Below are 17,865 nucleotides of genomic sequence, written 5' to 3' on the forward strand. Positions count from 1 at the left end.
TCTATTAATGATAATATAATAATAATGTATAGTGTCCATGGCTCCATTAACTTACTCATTTTGCCATGTCCTCATCCAACAGTGAAGCAGGATATTACTGATGCATATTACATGACACAGGACTATAAACATAGAATTCAAACTTTACTTGTAGGAGGCATTGGTTGATTAAATATACTTTTTAGATAAGTATTAATTGGTATTGCAAAACTAAGGTTTCAAGTGAAAAATTGGCATAGGAAATATTTTATATTTGCCAATTTTATATTTTGACATCTTTTTTTTTCTGCAGTGCAGAGCTGCTATAAACTACTATTGAGAAAGACACTCTCTAAATAAAACTGGAGAACAGATCCTTGCCAGATATAAGACTAAATGCAGACAAGTGTTTTGTATTGTTTTGTTTGTTTTATATAAAGTAACGTGTTCTACTGTGGTATGTAGCACAAAGACTGATGCTCCGAGAGCTTATAAATAGTGATAAAGTCATGTTGCTTTTTTGAAATAAATAGAATGCTCTCTTTTCTCATTTTAGAAAAAGGAACTACATTGTGAGTTTTTGAATTATCTGATACTCTACAGGAGACATACAATGAGTAGCAGATCTCAGAAAATTTATCATTCAGAAAGATTTTCTGGACTAAAACTATCATTAGGTTATATGTAAATTTAGATAAATTTATATATCCTAAATCCATAGTAGGTCATTAAGTGGGGTTCAAGGATACATCTCTAACTTTTTGAGATGGGTCTCACAGAAAACAAATGATACCTTCTTGTTTCAGTGTCTTTTGAGTTCACATTTAGTAGTTTTGAATCATTTGCCTAACTGATGTGATTTAGTATTTGCCTAATTCGTGAGCATGTGAGTGTATAGTACTAATAATATTAAAAGAATATGAACGGAACATTATATATTATAATTTTGTTTGGAATCAGTTACCACCACAGTTGATTCTCATATGTGGTTAATGAGGCAGAGGGCATGGATTTAATTTTTGGAGAGACCAGATAGTTTTTGTATTGTAATATAACAATGAACTCTACCCTAGCACCTTTAAGACTTAAAAATGTGTACAACGGCTGAATCCTACCCTTGTAGGAAGGTAACAATGTGTCTGTTATACTATGCATATAATTTCAAGTATAAACAAATGAGAACATATTCATGTAAGTTGAAGAATCTGCAAATGAGTATTAAAATATGTACAGAAACTATGATTGCTTATCCAAGTATTGTCTTATGAACTAACCCAACTGTGATTATTTTTTAGGTAACAAGTTGGAAGACTTTGGATCTCAAGAAAAGTGGATTTTGCCTCTACCCTAGAGATAGGTATGTGATCCAATACTAGCCAATAAAATATAAGGAAATATTTGTTAGTAGGAACTTATGGGATGTTTTGATTTGTAATAAAAATAGAAAGACAGAGAAGAACCGCTTACTCTCCTAGCTTTTCTTCCTGCCTTTGAAGGTAGTTGTGTTTCTTTTGAGTTGAAATAGCCATATTGCAAACATGAGGCAACATATCTAAGGATAAAAATTCAACGTGTAAAAATGTCAGAGTGGAAGAGTAGAAAGAAGATCTTGATGAATCATTGAGAAGACAAGCTAATGTCAACTACTACTTACCTTCGTATTTCTTGTAATGCAAGGAAAAATAAACCCTTGTTTGTTTGTTTGAAAAACAAACCCATGTGCTTGTTATTATGGGTGAAAGTATTTCCACCAAACAAAACATTAGCACAACTGGGCTATAGATAATCTCAGTTCTTCATTTATCATGTGTCCATCGACATAGATTAGAAAATGGAAGAAATTAAGCTACTGAAGTTGGCCTGCCCTTCATGTTGTTCTGAAAACTTCAAGATGGCAGGGTCTGTATTTGTTTATTCATATGCAGCTACTAACACAGTTCCTTAAAGCTTCAATAAATATATGTAGAATGATTTTCTTTGTGCCATAGTGAGAAAAATCAGTTGGATACAGCCCCTCTTTTTCCTAATTGTCTCTCCCAATACCCCCATGCACACATATTTGCACATTCATCCTGCCATGTTTCATGATGAACTCTCTATAAAAGGGCTATTTCCTGCAACCTTGCAATTCTGCCCTTTTTAGCAAAGACTTTTAGAATGAATGTTATTAGATCTTAAAGTGGCTTCCTCTCTGTGTAAGGCATTTAAAGCTGCTATTGGGCAAATGGTTATTGGCAGTAACGTGATGGTGGAAAGTGGAAGCCACTGCAGGCACGTAGTGGTAGTATTCATTTCACAGCAGGTGAACATGTGGAGTAAGACTTAATCTAAGTCAAATAATTTTGAATAAAGCAACAGTATGAACTCACGGCCTTTAGTGGATTTTCCAGCAGACCGTCCTTTTAAAACATCTAAATCCCCTCTGCTATGCAACAGTGTTCTTTCAGATTGCCGAATTCGTCTTAGAGCCATCCTCTTTTTAGTTCTTCAATGTCTGCATTGTCTTTCTCAGGAAAGCAGTCAGGTTGCTTGATTGTCTTAGAAACATTCGTACAGCTCAGGACCGTGTTGGTTGTCTATTTCATTGGTTAAATCATCATGTCAGGTGACTGCCCTAAGGTCGGAAGCCATGTTCCATGCAACTCAATTAAGTTTTCTGGCTTCTGGTGGCCCCCGTGAACACTCAAATGTGCTTGTTTTTCATGTTGCACTTTGAGGTCCTCTCTTCTACACTGTAAGACATTGACCAGAAGAGGTTTTGCTTTTCAGTTTTCATGTGTTATAATGAACACATTTGTTTTGCCCTTTTCTCTCATGTGTGAACTCTTCCTGATAGTATTTACTAGGTAAATCATAGCTTGCAGTGGAAAAACAAAGAGGCAGTCACCTGAATTGTAATTGTTTTGACTTATTGACTTACCAAAACACAGATCTGATAAGTCTAATCTGAATTTAGTGTAGGCAAACAAGAATGGAGTGGAATCTGAAGAAACATAAACAAGGGATCAGGGATAAATTTGCATACAGAAGCAGCCTTCTTAAACTGCAGGCCCTCTAGTTATTCAGCGTTATGCATTTATATTAGTTTGGTACAGATACAATTGCAGGTTTGCCATTAAAAGTAATAATAATATTTTCGATTGGCTGCAAAAGGGATGGATTCTGCCCTGTAAGTCAGAGCTACTTTTCCTTTTAGGAGAAGCAATGTGGCTTAAACCTGCATGGCACTGATTCCTCCCTAGGCTGTGACTCTAGATGCAAGTGTATCCTGTGCTACTTTTGAAGTCAAAAATTATATTCTGATTACGCTGACATTTTTTGGCCTAATTCATAGTTGAACATCTTGAGATGTAAGTTTTGTTATTTTCCCATAATTGTTGGCATTCTGCTTTTAACTGGAAATACCAGCTTTTGCATTTTGGAGAGTAACCTCCTAGAGGGCCAAAATCAAAATGTAGAGCTGTCTTTTCTCTTGCACCTACCTGAGTACCTGACAATGTGGCCTTGAACCGTGACAACTCCTTCAATACCTGTAGCTTCCTGGCTGCCAGACAAAGTGAAAGAACCACTGCTTGATATTACCTGAGGACAAAACATAAGTCACAGCTGCAGGGCTTCCACTCTGCAGTGTTCCATGCCTTGTTTGGAGATGCATTTCTAAATTTTTATTTTCAGAGAGTTTAATTAATATACATGGGCATGCTCTACCTGATTTTATTTCTGAGAGCCAGTCTTGTTCAACTGAATTTTTAAAGTAAAAGAACTTTGAATTTTGTCTCTAGGCCTTACTATTTTGTTTTTTTAATGGTTTTAGTTTGTTGTTCAGCAGAGAGTATATACTTTTCCCCCCAAGATTTCATGCATCAAAGGCATTAAGTTGTCACTACATAGATTGTAGTGAGTGACACACAAAATAAGCTGCCTTTTTAAGGGGTTGCAATGAAAAATAGGTAAAGTTGATATTACTGAAAAAAATTGTAAATATTCTTTTTAGCATGTTATGATGATACTGCTAGGCCATCTTGATATGGACAGGCACAATGAATTTGCTTTTGTAATAACTATGGTAAGATGACCACCATAATTCCACAGATCTTGCTCAGGCTTCCCCAGTTGTCCTAACAAGGGTCTTTATAGGTAACAGATCCAATCCTGGATCATGTGCCACATTCCGTTGTCATATTTGTTGAGGCTCCTTCAATCTAGAAGGTATTCCCAGTTCCTCATTGACATTTAAGATCCCATTGTTGTTTAAGATCACAGAGCAATAATTTTGCAGAATATCCCTCAACCTGGTTTGTCTGCTTTCCAGGATTAGATTTGGGCCATTTATTTTGGACAGGAATATCACAGAAGTGATGCTGTGTTCATTCCATTGCTTTCTACCAGGTAGTGCATGATTTTAATTTGTCCCGTTACTGGTGATGTTAACTCTGATCACTGATCACTTGATTTAAGTTGGTAGTTACCAAGTTTATCGTCTGTAAGATTATTCTTGCCCTCTTTGGAATAAATGTTTTGTGAAAGGGTACTTTGAAACTATGTAAACATTCCATGCCTTATCAAACTTTCATCTACTAATTCCAGCATCAGATAATGTTTTTTTAGTCGAAACAACAATCACCATGACAGTTGCCAAATGATGATGATTCTTCACTTCCCTCATCATTTCTTCTACATTTCTTCAGTTGGCACTCCATCCATCATAGATAAAAGCTTTGTTTCCTCTGCATTTATTTATTAACCCATTCATTTAAATCAGCCTGCACTCATGGATTCTCACTCTACTCCATGGGTTTTAGTCTGTTGCTACTGTTATTTTGATGTCCAAATTATCTCATATTTTGGCCAATGGGAGCCCTTCAGGATGATAGCTCCTGTGTCCTTTTGACATGCTGCTTCAATCTTTAAGATGTTGCAAGTTCACCTGTGGTTTCCCTACTTCCCCAATGTAATCAAGTGTTTCTTCCTCTCAAGAACATTGGTTCCTTTTAATAGTGAATTCTGTTTAAGAACAAAGATCTGGGCACTAGATGTGTTTATTGTTATTGGTATATTGCAGTTCTTTGTGCCCTGTCAATGCACCAAACTTAAGAACATGTATGTGTTCATGTATATTAGCACCCAAACATCCACATTTTCGTATGTATTTCTCTATATCATTCTCTATCTATCTATCTATCTATCTATCTATCTATCTATCTATCTATCATTTATCCATCTATTTCTCTATCATCTGTTGTTAAAACTTTAGGTTCACACTGACACATCCAAGTTGAACCTAACACTAGAAGGTTCATTTTACATTTTACCTTCCCAGGTATTCTTGTTTCTTCCTTCCTTCTTTGACATTATCTTCAGTCTGTTTTCATTTTCTTCAGTCTCCCTGCATACAACCTAGCTCCTGTGACTGGCTGCCACCACCACCCACCCCTGCCAAATGGATGCCCTCCTCATGATGCCACCCACTCCGAGTGCAGTTTCCCTTTTCCATCAACCCCTGACATTCTATGCAGAATTGCTTCTGCCTTTCCCACTGCCACCATCACTCTTCTGGGAGGGCAGTCCTCTGCAAGCCCACTTGGGATCCAATATTCTATGTTGTTCTATCATCGGGCTGGCACACATATCCACTTCATCCTGTTTATGTTCCAGCAGTCCACACTGGGCCATGCTGGGCCTTTGAAGCATGCGTGCCTGGTGGTTTATGAACCTAATTATTCAGGGAGGAAGAAAGGGGCACAGACAGGCAGAAAGGGAGAAAGGGTAATAGGAAGAAAGAGAATTTTAAATGATCAGGAAAGTCAGAACCTAAGAGGTCCTTATGAAAGTGTTATTATATTTTTTAATAGTTCGATTTTGAGGGTTTTTTACTCTTGTTTTCTCTACTCTTATTACCTTTGTTCAAATATGTTGTTTTTCAGCCTGTCTTGTATATATTTATTGGAATTGTGGTTTTTTTTCAATGTTTTTTATTTTGGTGGCCTCGTGTATTATCAATTTTTGGACATTCCTTATGTTATTTTTAAAATAAAGCACATTTTTTGTTTTCATTGTGTAACATATATAAATATCTCCTAGGTTGCATACATTCATTATAATATCCAGATTTTCTTCTTCCTGACTTATGTTTATCTACTGTATTTTTAAAAACTTAGGAAATGTATCAAAGTCTTCCTTACATAACAATTCTATTTCGATATCTCCTTCATCGTCTAGTAGTTTTGTTTCATATATCATGAAAAGATATTATTTAGCACGTAAATTTCCAAGAGAGTTTAGCATAGTGTTTAAGAGCAGAAAACAGGACTCAGACTTACCTATTGTGTTACTTAAACTACAGTTTCCTCACCTGTAAAATAATAATTATAATTACCTCATGGGTTGTTTATTTGTATCCAATTACTGTAAAGTTCCTAGAATAATGTCCAAGTTCTAATATAGGCTACTTAAGTTCTATTATAGAAATAAATGTAAGTAATATGTTTATGGGAATTATATATTTAACAAATATACCAAACCATGTTAATCATTTGCTGGTCTACTTAATATAGCCTATCTTGTGTTTAACTATATCTAATGTTAACCTTTCTATCTCTCTTGTTCTGTTTTGTTTTGCTCTTGGTTTTCATTTTTCCAGTATTTCTGCGAAGATTTTTATTTTTCTGAATCTTTTTTCCTCTTACTTACAACATTATGTGGGTTTGTTTATTAATCATGTTAAACTCCTTGCTTTTAATACATGAATTGAATATACCTGTGCTTATTTTTATAACAAAATTTGGACTATTTTCATTGTAATTTACAGTTTCTGTTTTTATTCTTACTAGCTCTTTCTTTCTGTTTCAACCTTTTACTACATTTTCCATGTTTTATTGAAAGTAGCTCCGTGCTCCCCATGTCCCAACATGGAAATTTGAAAGTTGTATAGTTCACTTCTGTTAATCTCATGATTACTTTTAAAGCCTTACATATTTGTGTGTAAACTTACACTTTTTATTTAGCAACTTCTGAAATGTTGCCTCCCTTACGAACTATTTAAAAACTTAATTTGTATTTCTTCCTACTTTCTCTGTCTGTGCCACCTCTGATTTCTTCACAATAGACAATGAGCTTTTTGTTTCACTCTCTTAGTATTGCTCTTTTATTTACATTGGTTTATGCTTTTCAAAAATTGTGGTATGTATATGTTATTTTACAATTAAAATGTAAAAAATATGATATCTACGCAACTTCCTTCTTTCTATTGGTTGAATTATGTCTTTGAGTTGATTTTTTAGGACAAACACATATGCAATAGAGTTTTTGGACTCTTTAATATTTGAGCATTTGTATCTACTGCCTATACATGTTATAATAAATTTATCTTAGTATACAATCCTGGAGTCACCCACTACCCTCAAAACATTATAGAAATTGTTCCATTGTCTTCTTTTTCCTTCAGTTTTTTTATTATAAAAATGTCCATATGTAGAGCCAAGTCAAAAGAATTTTACAATGAACACCCCAAAACTAACCACTTAGCTTCTACCATTAGCACTTTACCATCTGTGCATGATCACACATGCATCCATCTATACATCTGTGTATCTATTCGTTCATCCATTTTATTTTGGGATGCTTTTGAAATAAATTGAATGTAATAGTACATTTCTCCCTCCAAATACTTCACATTTATATAACTAACTGGACTCTAATGTGTTTATAACTTTTAAATCAATAAATTACATTCAATGAAATGTATAAATCTTAAATCCATATTTGCAACATTTTGGCAAATGGATTTATCTGTGTAACCCGACCTCCTCTTTAGACACAGATTACTATTACCATCACAAAGAGTTCCCTAATACCTCTCCCAAGTAAATGCACATCCTAGTCCCCTAAGTTAATAATTAACAACTGCTTTTTTTGTATCAATATATATTAATTCTCTATTTTTAGATTCCATAAAAAATGGAATTATATACTCTGTATTCTTGTGTGCAAGGTTTTCTTCATTTTTCATACTTTGAAGATGCAGGTAGTTAGGAGTATTACTATATGCTTTCATCTTTGGTCTTATTGAATTAGATTTTTATTTTATTTATTTTTTTTATTTTTTTATTGTTTTAATGTATTTATTTTTATTTATTTATTATTTTATTTACTTATTCATTTTTTTATTTTCTTTATTTTTTAAAATGAGATTTTATTTATTATTTTATTTTATTTATTTTATTTTTATTATTTAATCTTTAAATAATGTATGTTACATTAATTGATTTATCAATGTTATCACATAAACTTACTTTGGACACATTTTACTTGATCATGTATCCATGTATGTTGCTCATTTTGATTTCTTAATATTTGGCTAAAAATTTTTACAACTATTGTCATGAGGTATATTGGTGTATAATTCTCTTGTGGATAATATATCAGGTTTTGGTTATAGGTTTAGGCTAGATTCTATCTTCTAATATGGTTTGAGTTATGTCATTTTTCATTTATTAAATATTTAATAGAACTCACCAATGAGAACATTTGTACTTGGAGTTTTATTTGTGGAAATGTTTTTTCTTCATAAAAATTCTATTTCTTCAATAGGATATAGAAGTATTCAAATTTTCTGTGTGATCTTGTGTCAGTTCTGGTATTTTGCAAATAAATATCTATTTTATTTAAGTTCTAATAATTATTTGCTTAGAGTTCTTCAAGCTTTCTGAATCTTTAAATTTGTCTTTTGCTACACTTGTGAAATTATCTTCAAATATATTTTCAACCTGGTTACTTCTCTTCTACTGGGACTCTGATTACATCTACACTATGTGGTTTGATATTGATGACACAAGTCCCTGAGGCACTGTTCATTCTTTACAAATTTTGTTTCTATTTTATTCATATTGGATCAATATTCAAGGTCACTGATTGTTTTCTCTTCTACTGTATTCTGGTATTAAACCTATCCAGTGAATTTTAAGTTTTAGATATTATATTTTAAGCTCTAGAATTTTTATTACATATTTCTACTCATAACTTGAAAATTCTTACTTTTTCGTTAATTGCAAGCATATTTCCTATTACTAAATGGCTGCTTTAAAATTTTTGTGTGCCAGTTCCAACATCTAGTTCATTTTGGCATTTGTCTTTTCTCTCTAGTCTTATTAAATTTTTCTGTACCATTATATGTATAATTTTGGATTGTATCCTGTGCCTTATGAATGTTTTGTTTGTCTGTTTCCTTTTTTTGTGGAGACTTATGTCTGGTAATATTCCTTCGGAGTTTTCGGTGGTTTTAAAAGGCAATTAACTTCATTTAACTCAAATTGCAAACACTGATTTTTGGGTGACAGCTCAAAAGTTGAGTGACAGTTGGGCTAGTTTGTGAATGCTCTGCATATATGCTTTGTTCATTTTCCATCAGGTACTTGAGCAGAGTTTATGCATATCATTTGGGGCAGCCCCCTTTTCGTTCTCTCCTTTGCAATATTCCTCTTTTACTTTCCGGCTCTCGTCTTAGATAAACTGAATTTTCTACCAGTGTTTTAGCCTTTCTGTGCAGTGTCTGCACTTAAGCTAAAAGTTATAAAAGTGGGAGTGTTAGCCACACTAGAAGCAAAAGTCCTACTCCATTGTTTTCTGTCATTTAATGTTGATTAATAAATGAATGCAAGTATCCTTCTTATTTCTCCAGCTTCTTCTATCCGTATTTCCTAAGATTCTTTCTTTGATTTTTAAATTTGGTAAATTCAACAATGTAAGTCTCACTATCATATTTTATTTTTTTCTGGATTACTGTGAACTATTTCAATCTATTTATTTATAAATACTATCTGTATTTTCTATCAAATGTACTTTTCTATTTCATTATTTCAATTTTCTTCTTCAGTCATATCAACTATCCATATATTAATATGCTTTGCCTTTCCATTCTATCAGCTCTTCTCTAAATCTTTCATATCTGTCTTTTCCTCTGCTCTTTAAGATATTTTTCTTCAATCGCTCTTATGTAAAATTATACTCTGATTCTCAGAGTTTTTAAATCTATCTTTGACACAATGGTTTTGCATATAGTCTATGTTTATTTTCTTCATTTCTTGGTATTTCTTGATTCCTAATTACCAGGGAATATGAGAAGTACTTAATACATCTCAGTTGCTGAGTAAAGAATCTAGTATATATTAAATTAATGTTTCCCACATTTTATAGTATAGAGGCTAGAACCAATGCCTGATTTCAATGTTGCTACTGTATACCACTTGTATTTTTATTTGTTTCTATTTCAAGCTGATTTGTAGAGGTAAATTGTAAATCTGTGCATATATCACCATTTTCCCTAGAAATGTGACTTTTAAATTTTTCTATACAACATCCTAATCTGAATAGATAACAATTTGGTGAGTATTCAAACTTCATCTCTTTTAAAAAATTAATTAATCTATTTTATTATAAATCGACAGATCATAGTTGTATAGATTTCAAGGGTACAAAGTGATGTTATGATTTATAAATGTAATCTGGAATAATTAAGTCAAGCTAATTAATATAGCCATCATTTCAAATGCTTATCATTGTAATTAGAACATTTGAAATTTGTTCTCAATGATTTTGAAATGTACAGGATGTGATTATTAACTATATTCACCATACTGTGCAATGGATTTAAAAAAAAATCGTTATCCCTCTCCTTTGATGCTTTGTACCTTTGAACCACCATCTCCCCATTAACCCCACTCCCCAGCCTCTGTAAATCACCATTCTACTTTCTGCTTTTTTGATGTATTTGATTGTTCTAGAGTCTACATGTGAGTGAGATCATGCACTATTTGTCTTTCTGTGACTGGCTTCTTTTACCTTCATATAATGTCCTCCAGGTTTATCCATGTTGTTGCAAATAACAATAAATTCGTAAATTTTTTTTTTTATTTTTTAAGGCTGAATAAATACTTCATTGTGTATATATATACCACATTTTCTTTTTAGAAACCTTCTTTTAATGAAAGCAAATTTTTCTTTCTCAAAATTAGTTTAGATTTAGGGGGTACATATGCAGGCTTGTTACATGTATACAATGCATATACATAGAATGGTTTTGCAATATGTTTTGGGCTTCTAGTGGACCCACCCCAAATAGTAAACATTGTACCTAATAGTAATTTTTAAACCCTGACTCCCCTCCTATGCTTCCCCTTTTTCAGGTCCCCAGTGTCTATTATTTCCATCTTTATGTCCACATGTAATTTAGCTCCCACTTATGTGAGAATGTGTGGTATTTGATTATCTGATTTTGAGTGATTTCACTTAGGATAATGGCTCCAGCTCCTCCCATGTTGCTACAAAGGGCGTGATTTCATTCTCTTTTTATGGCTGCATAGTATTTCATGGTACATATATACCACGTTTTCTCAACCAGTCAACTGTTGATGAACACATTGATTTCATGACTTTGCTGTTGTGAACAGTGCTTTGAGCAACATACTAGTGCAGTTGTTATTTTACACAATGATTTCTTTTCCAAGGGAAGGGAAGGAAAGGGAAGGGGAGGTGAGAGGAGCGGAGGGGAGGGGCAAGGGGAGGAGAAGTGGGGGGAGGGAGGGGAGGAGAGAGGAGGGGAGAAGGTGGGGGAGGGGAGGGGAAATGAGGGGGAGGGGAAAGGAGGGGGAGGATAAAGTAGGTGGAGGGGAAAGGAGGGGAGGGGGAGGGGTAGTGTGGTGGGATTGGTGGGTGGAATGGTAGTTATATTTTTAGTTTTTTGAGAAATCTTCATACTGTTTTCCATAGAGGTTGTGTTAATTAAAATTCTCACCAACTGTATGATAATTTGCATAGAATTTACAGGCGTTTCCTTTTCTTCACGTCCATGGCAACACATTTTCTTTATCCATTCATTGTTGGGTAGACACAAGGTTGATTTGATAAGTTGGTTGTTGTGAATAGTACTGCAATGAACGTGGAAGTGCAGACATCTCTTTGGCATACTGATTTCATGTCTTTTGGGTAAATACTCAGGAGTGGGATTCCTGAATCATATAATTCTATTTAGTTTTTTTTAATTTCAATTTTAATTTTTTTTGAACCTAATTTATTTCAAGAGCACTTTTCTTTGAAGCTTTTTATTTATTTATCTATTTTTATTTTTGTGGGTATATTATAGAGGTATATATTTATGAGGCACATAAGATGTTTTGATACAGGCATGCAAAGAATAATAATCACATAATAGAAAAGGGTTACCCATCTCTTCAAATATTGACCCTCTGTGTTTCAAAATATTCAATTAAATTATTTTAATTATTCTAAAATGTACAATTAAGTTATTATTGACTAGAGTCACCCTGTTTTGCAATCAAATAGTAAATCTTAGTCATTCTTTCTATTTTTTGTACCCATTAACCTTCCCCACTTCCCACCTCTACAACACTCCATGACTCTTTCCAGCCATCTTTCTTTCTACTCTCTTTCTCCATAAGTTCAGTTCCTTCGGTTTTTAGATCCCACAAATAAGTGAGAATAGGCCTGTTCGTCTTCCTGTGCCTGGCTTATTTCACTTAGCATCATGACCTCCAGTTCCATCCATGTTGCTGTGAATGACAGGATTGTATTCATTTTTATGGCTGAAGAGTACTCCAATCCATTATGTATATGTACAATTTTTTTAATCCATTCACCTGTTGATAGACACTTAGGTTGCTTCCATAACTTGGTTATTTTGAATAGTGTTGCAATAAACATGGGAGTATAGCCATCTATTCAATATACTGATTTTCTTTCTTTTGGGTATATGCCCAGCAGTGAGATTGCTGGATCATATGGTAACTCAATTTTCAGTTTTTCTGAGAAACCTCCAAACTGCTCTCTATAGTGGTTGTACTAATTTACATTCCTACCAACAATGTGCAAGGGTTCCCTTTTCTCCACATCCTCACCAGCATTTGGTATTGTCTGTCTTTTGGATAAAAACCATTTTAAATGGAGTGAGACGATATCTCATTATAGTTTTGATTTGTGTTTCTCTGATTATCAGTGATGTTCAGCACCTTTTCATATGCCTATGTCCCATTTGTATGTCTTCTTTTGAAAAGTATATATTCAGATATTTTGCCTATTTTTAATCAAATTATTAGATTTACACCTACAGAGTTGTATCTTTTCTCAGCTTTTCCTCTCTCTTAGCTCCATCTCAATGTCCATGTGGGCAAGATTTGGTAAACATTGTCAAGGATGGGAAATTCCAGGTTGTTTCTCATCTTGTAGCATCCTGAGCATGACCGAGACCAAAAAAGATATATTCTTTTTAAAATTTCTGCCTTCTTCTCACTAGAGTTGTCATATGGGCCAGATTGAGATGGATGGGACACAGAGATGGAACAGATCCACTGGAGTTTGAATGCTTTTCGGAAATTGGCAGTATGAGGAATTCTGGATAGACAGATGCATAACAGATATCAGACTGAGAGTATCTTCCCAGGTGAGGTGAGGTGGTTGGAAAGCCATTAGCATTGGTGGAAGTCCAGGTAGGGACACGAAGGCCTGGTGAGGAGTGAGTGACAAGTGAGTACCCTGGTTTGCAGGCAGAGCATGGTTTCAGAAAATCTTAGGATGAACAACAGACCATTGTTCAGAGAAACATAGGCTATCAGCACCAAGCAAATATAGTGAGAATTGATAGACTGAGGTCCATTAGAAAAACAGGAAAGGAACACAGATTTTTGTCCAGACAGTGCTTGGAAGTGAAAGAGAACACCAAACAGAATACTCCTGGAGAGATCACTCAAAACAGAAACCCAGTAATGAGAATTGGGTGGTTAGACAAAAACTGATTAACAATGAAGAAGCGAGAGCTGGTTATAAAAACAGGTTATGTACAAAAAAGAGCTGGTTATTTAAAAAATAACAGTAGTTTAAAGAAATCAAGTCCTACAGGACTAACGTTACAAAACTACTTGATTCTTTGATAGAACTTTTTAAAAAGTTTCCTTAGCTATTTGATTCCAGAATCTGTGGTAGGGCTGAGCATGTACATTAAGCTTAGTTAGCATTTGGTTTGGGCACCTGACGAATGCAGAGAAATGTGTTAGCTTCCTGAGGTTCCTTTTGTGGTTTTTTCCTCTCATTCTCGGCAGGTAATTTTTATTATTTCTGCAATTTCCATTTCTAAATTTACTGAAAGAAATTCTCAAATGTTTGATTGAGCCTGAAATTCTAGTTTTGGATTTATTCTTATTAAGCAAAAGTTTATTTAACATTAAACTTCAAATATTAAGCATAGGTTAACATAGGCCAAAATATCATAATTTGTTTGTTTGAAGCTCCTATTTTTGGTTTGTTGTTTGTTTTTTGAAACATGGTCACACTCTGTCACCCGGACTGGAGTGCAGTGGGGCAAACATGGCTCACTGCAGCCTGGACTTCCTGGATAATCAAGCGATTGTCCCACCTCAGCCTCTCAAAGTGCTGGGATTACAGGCTGGAGCCACCATGCTTTGACTGAAGCTGCTGTTCTGTATATTGCAGTTTAAATATTTCACCAGAGTTGTGATTAACATCAGAAAACCTGAAACTGCTACTTGTGATACATGGCCATAATATGGTACTGGTTTCCTAGAATGCAATAGAAAGTACGTTTTTAAAGATGTATATACCTCCCTTACAATAGTGATACGCTATGCTTCAATGAATAAAAGTAAAATTTCTTAATACACTCATTTTATAAATGACATTTTCTGCTCATTGAACTGTGATATACATGCATAGCAGTACAAATATCACAAGTGTACAGCTCAACAAATTTCCAAAACCTGAACACACCTACATAGCCAGAGCTCAAATTATTTTTTAAAAACAAAAATACCAAATTATACCAGCTCCTAGTAAGTATATACCTCCCAAAAGTTACCACTATCCTAATTTGTGGTATCATGGATTAGTTAGCTAATGGATTGGTTTTGTTGTGAAACATTAATGGTTTTGTTGTGATATATATATGTACCTGTGTATGCAATTATTGAATCATATAGTGTGTCTAGATATTTCTCCCAATATTGTTTTAAAATTCACCTGTAATGTTAAAGAGATTTATAGTTCATTTAATCTTGTTGTGTAATATTTTATTTGGCATATATGCCACAGTTCATTTACACTAATGAACATCTGGGTGGTTTCTGATTCAGCACTATTATGAATAGTGCTGCTATGAACATTTTAGTACATGTCTTTTGGAGAACTCGTGTATTTCTGTTGGATGCAGTGGAATTTCTGGGCCGTAGGTTATACTTATGTTAAATTTTAGTGGAAGCTGCCAAATAGGCAGGGCTTGAGAGTATCCTTGCCAATAATTATTACTTTCCATTATTACAATTTTAGCCATTCCAGAGCCTGAGTACTCATGTTATTTGGGGTTTCAACTTTCATTTCTCTAATGGCTGATGAAGCTGAACAACTTTCAGTATGTCTATTAAATATTTGGATATAATTTCTGTAAAAAATATTTGCTCAAGGCTTTTGTTCATTTTTGTGTTTGGTTGCCTATTGTTTTTTAAAATTGATTTTAAGTCTTTTATGTAATTTGATATGAGTCCTTTGTTGATTATTTATGGCACGAATGTCTTCTCCAACTCTCTGGGTTGCCTTTTAATTTTTTTGTAATTTTTAAAATTTTTAATCTTTGTGGGTTCATAGTAGGTGTATATATTTATGGGATACATGAGATGTTTTGATACAAGCATGAAATGTGAAATAATCACGTCATGGAGAATGGGGTATCCATCTGCTCAAGCCTTTATCCTTTGTATTACAAGCTATCCAATTACATTCCTATAATGATTTTTAAAAGTACGATTATCATTGACTATAGTCACCCTGTTTTACTATCAAATAGCAGGTCATATTCATTCCTTCTTTTTTTTGTACCCATTAACTTTCCCCACATCCCACCCCCTGAAACCCCCACTACCCTTCCCAGCCTCTGGTAATCATTTTTCTATTCTCAAATCTCCAAAAGTGCCTTTGGTGTTTTTTGTTTTTCGTTTTTTTTTTTAGATAGAGTCTCACTCTTGCCCAGGCTGAAGTGCCGTGGAGCAATCTTGGGTCTCTGCAATCTCCGCCTTCTGGGTTCAAGCAATTCTTCTGCCTCAGACTCACTGGAAGCTGGGATTACGGGTGCACGCCACCATGCCCAGCTAATTTTTGTATTTTTAGTAGAGACAGTGTTTCAGTATGTTGGCCAGGCTGATCTTGAACTCCTGACCTCAGGTGATTTTCTGCCTTGGCCTCCCAAAGTGCTGGGATTACAGATGTGAGCCACTGCACCTGACCCAATTGTTTTGGTTATTAGATCCCACAAATAAGTGAGAACATGACATGTTTGTCTTTCTGTGCCTGGCTTATCTCACTTAACATAATGATCACCAGTTCCATTTATGTTGTTGCAAATGACAGGATCTCACTCTTTTTGTGGCTGAATAGTATTCCATTTTATATATGTACAATTGTGTCTATGTATCTGTTGTTAGACACTTAGATTGCTTCCAAATCCCAGCTCATGTAAATAGTGCTGCAATAAACATGGGAATGCAGATATCTTTTTGATATACTGATTTCCTTTCTTTTGGGTATATGCATTGTAAGTATATATAAAATATTAGTTTGGTGCAAAAGTAATTGTAGTTTTTGCCATTAAAAGTAATGGCAATTTAATCTTGTGCAATATTTCATTTGGTATATATTCCACAGTTCATTTATCCTAAGGAACATCTGGGTGGTTTCTGGTTCAACACTATTATGAATTTGGAGATTCCTCAAAGAAATAGTTTTAGTTCTTTAGAACTTGTGTGAGCAACTTTCAATATGTTTATTAAATATATTCAAAAGTTGTTCATACCCAGCAATGGGATTGCTGGATTATATAGTAGATATAGTTTAAGTTTTTTTAGGAATCTCCAAATTGTTTTCCATAGTAGATGTAATAATTTATATTCTCACTGAAAGTGTACAAGAGTTCCCTTTTCTCCACATCCTCACCAACATTTGTTATTGTCTGTCTTTTGGACAAGTCATTTTAACTGAGGTGAGATGATATCTCATTATAGTTTTGATTTGCATTTCTCTGATAATCAATGATGAGTACCTTTTCATATGCCAGTATGATATTTGTATGTCTTCTTTTGAGAAATGTCTATTCAAATGTTTTGCCAATTTTGTATTGGATTATTAGGTTTTTTTCTATAGAGTTGTTTGAGCTCCTTATATACTCCGGTTGTTAATCCCTTGTCAGATGACTAGTTTGCAAATATTTTCTCCCATTTTGTGAGTTGTCTCTTCACTTTGTTGAGTGTATGCTTTGCTGTGCAGAGCTTTTTAACTTGATATGATCCCATTTGTCCACTTATGCTTTGGTTGCCTATGCTCATGAGGCATTACTCAAGAAACTTTTTCCACCCTTATTATAATTATATCTGGAAAAAAAAAAGAAAGAAAGAAAGAAAAGTTTGCCAAGACCAATGTCCTGGATTTTCTCCCCAGGGTTTTCTTGTAGTAGTTTCATCGTTTGAAGTCTTAGACTTAAGGCTGTAATTCATTTTGATTTGATTTTTGTATATGGTGAGGGGGAGGGTTCTAGTTTCATTCTTCTGCATATGAATATCCAGTTTTTAAAGCATTATTTATTGAAGAGACTGACTTTTCCCTAGTTTATGTTCTTGATACCTTGGTCAAAAATGAGTTGACTGTAGGGTGTATGGGTTTTTTTCTGAGTTGTTTATTATGTTCCATTGGTCTATGTGTCTGTTTTCATGACAGTACCATACTGTGTTGATGACTATAACTCTGTAGCATAATTTGAAGTCAGGTAATATAATTCCTCCAGTTTAGTTCTATTTGCTCAGCATTGATTGCTTTTACTCAGAT

The 17,865-nt window shown here is 34.1% G+C and overlaps 1 protein-coding gene across 1 annotated transcript in view; it reads left to right on the forward strand.

The window, feature by feature from the left end:
* Positions 1-1,274: 1,274 nt before the first annotated feature.
* GALNT13 (polypeptide N-acetylgalactosaminyltransferase 13) overlaps positions 1,275-17,865 on the forward strand; it is a 733,891-nt gene continuing 717,300 nt past the window's right edge. Inside the window, exon 1 of the mRNA XM_063694846.1 lies at positions 1,275-1,336. The gene's annotated coding sequence lies outside the window, so the exon portion shown is untranslated. The remainder of the gene's footprint in view (positions 1,337-17,865) is intronic.

Source organism: Gorilla gorilla, chromosome 11 (assembly GCF_029281585.2).
Source record: "Gorilla gorilla gorilla isolate KB3781 chromosome 11, NHGRI_mGorGor1-v2.1_pri, whole genome shotgun sequence".
Classification (NCBI taxonomy): Eukaryota; Metazoa; Chordata; class Mammalia; order Primates; family Hominidae; genus Gorilla; species Gorilla gorilla.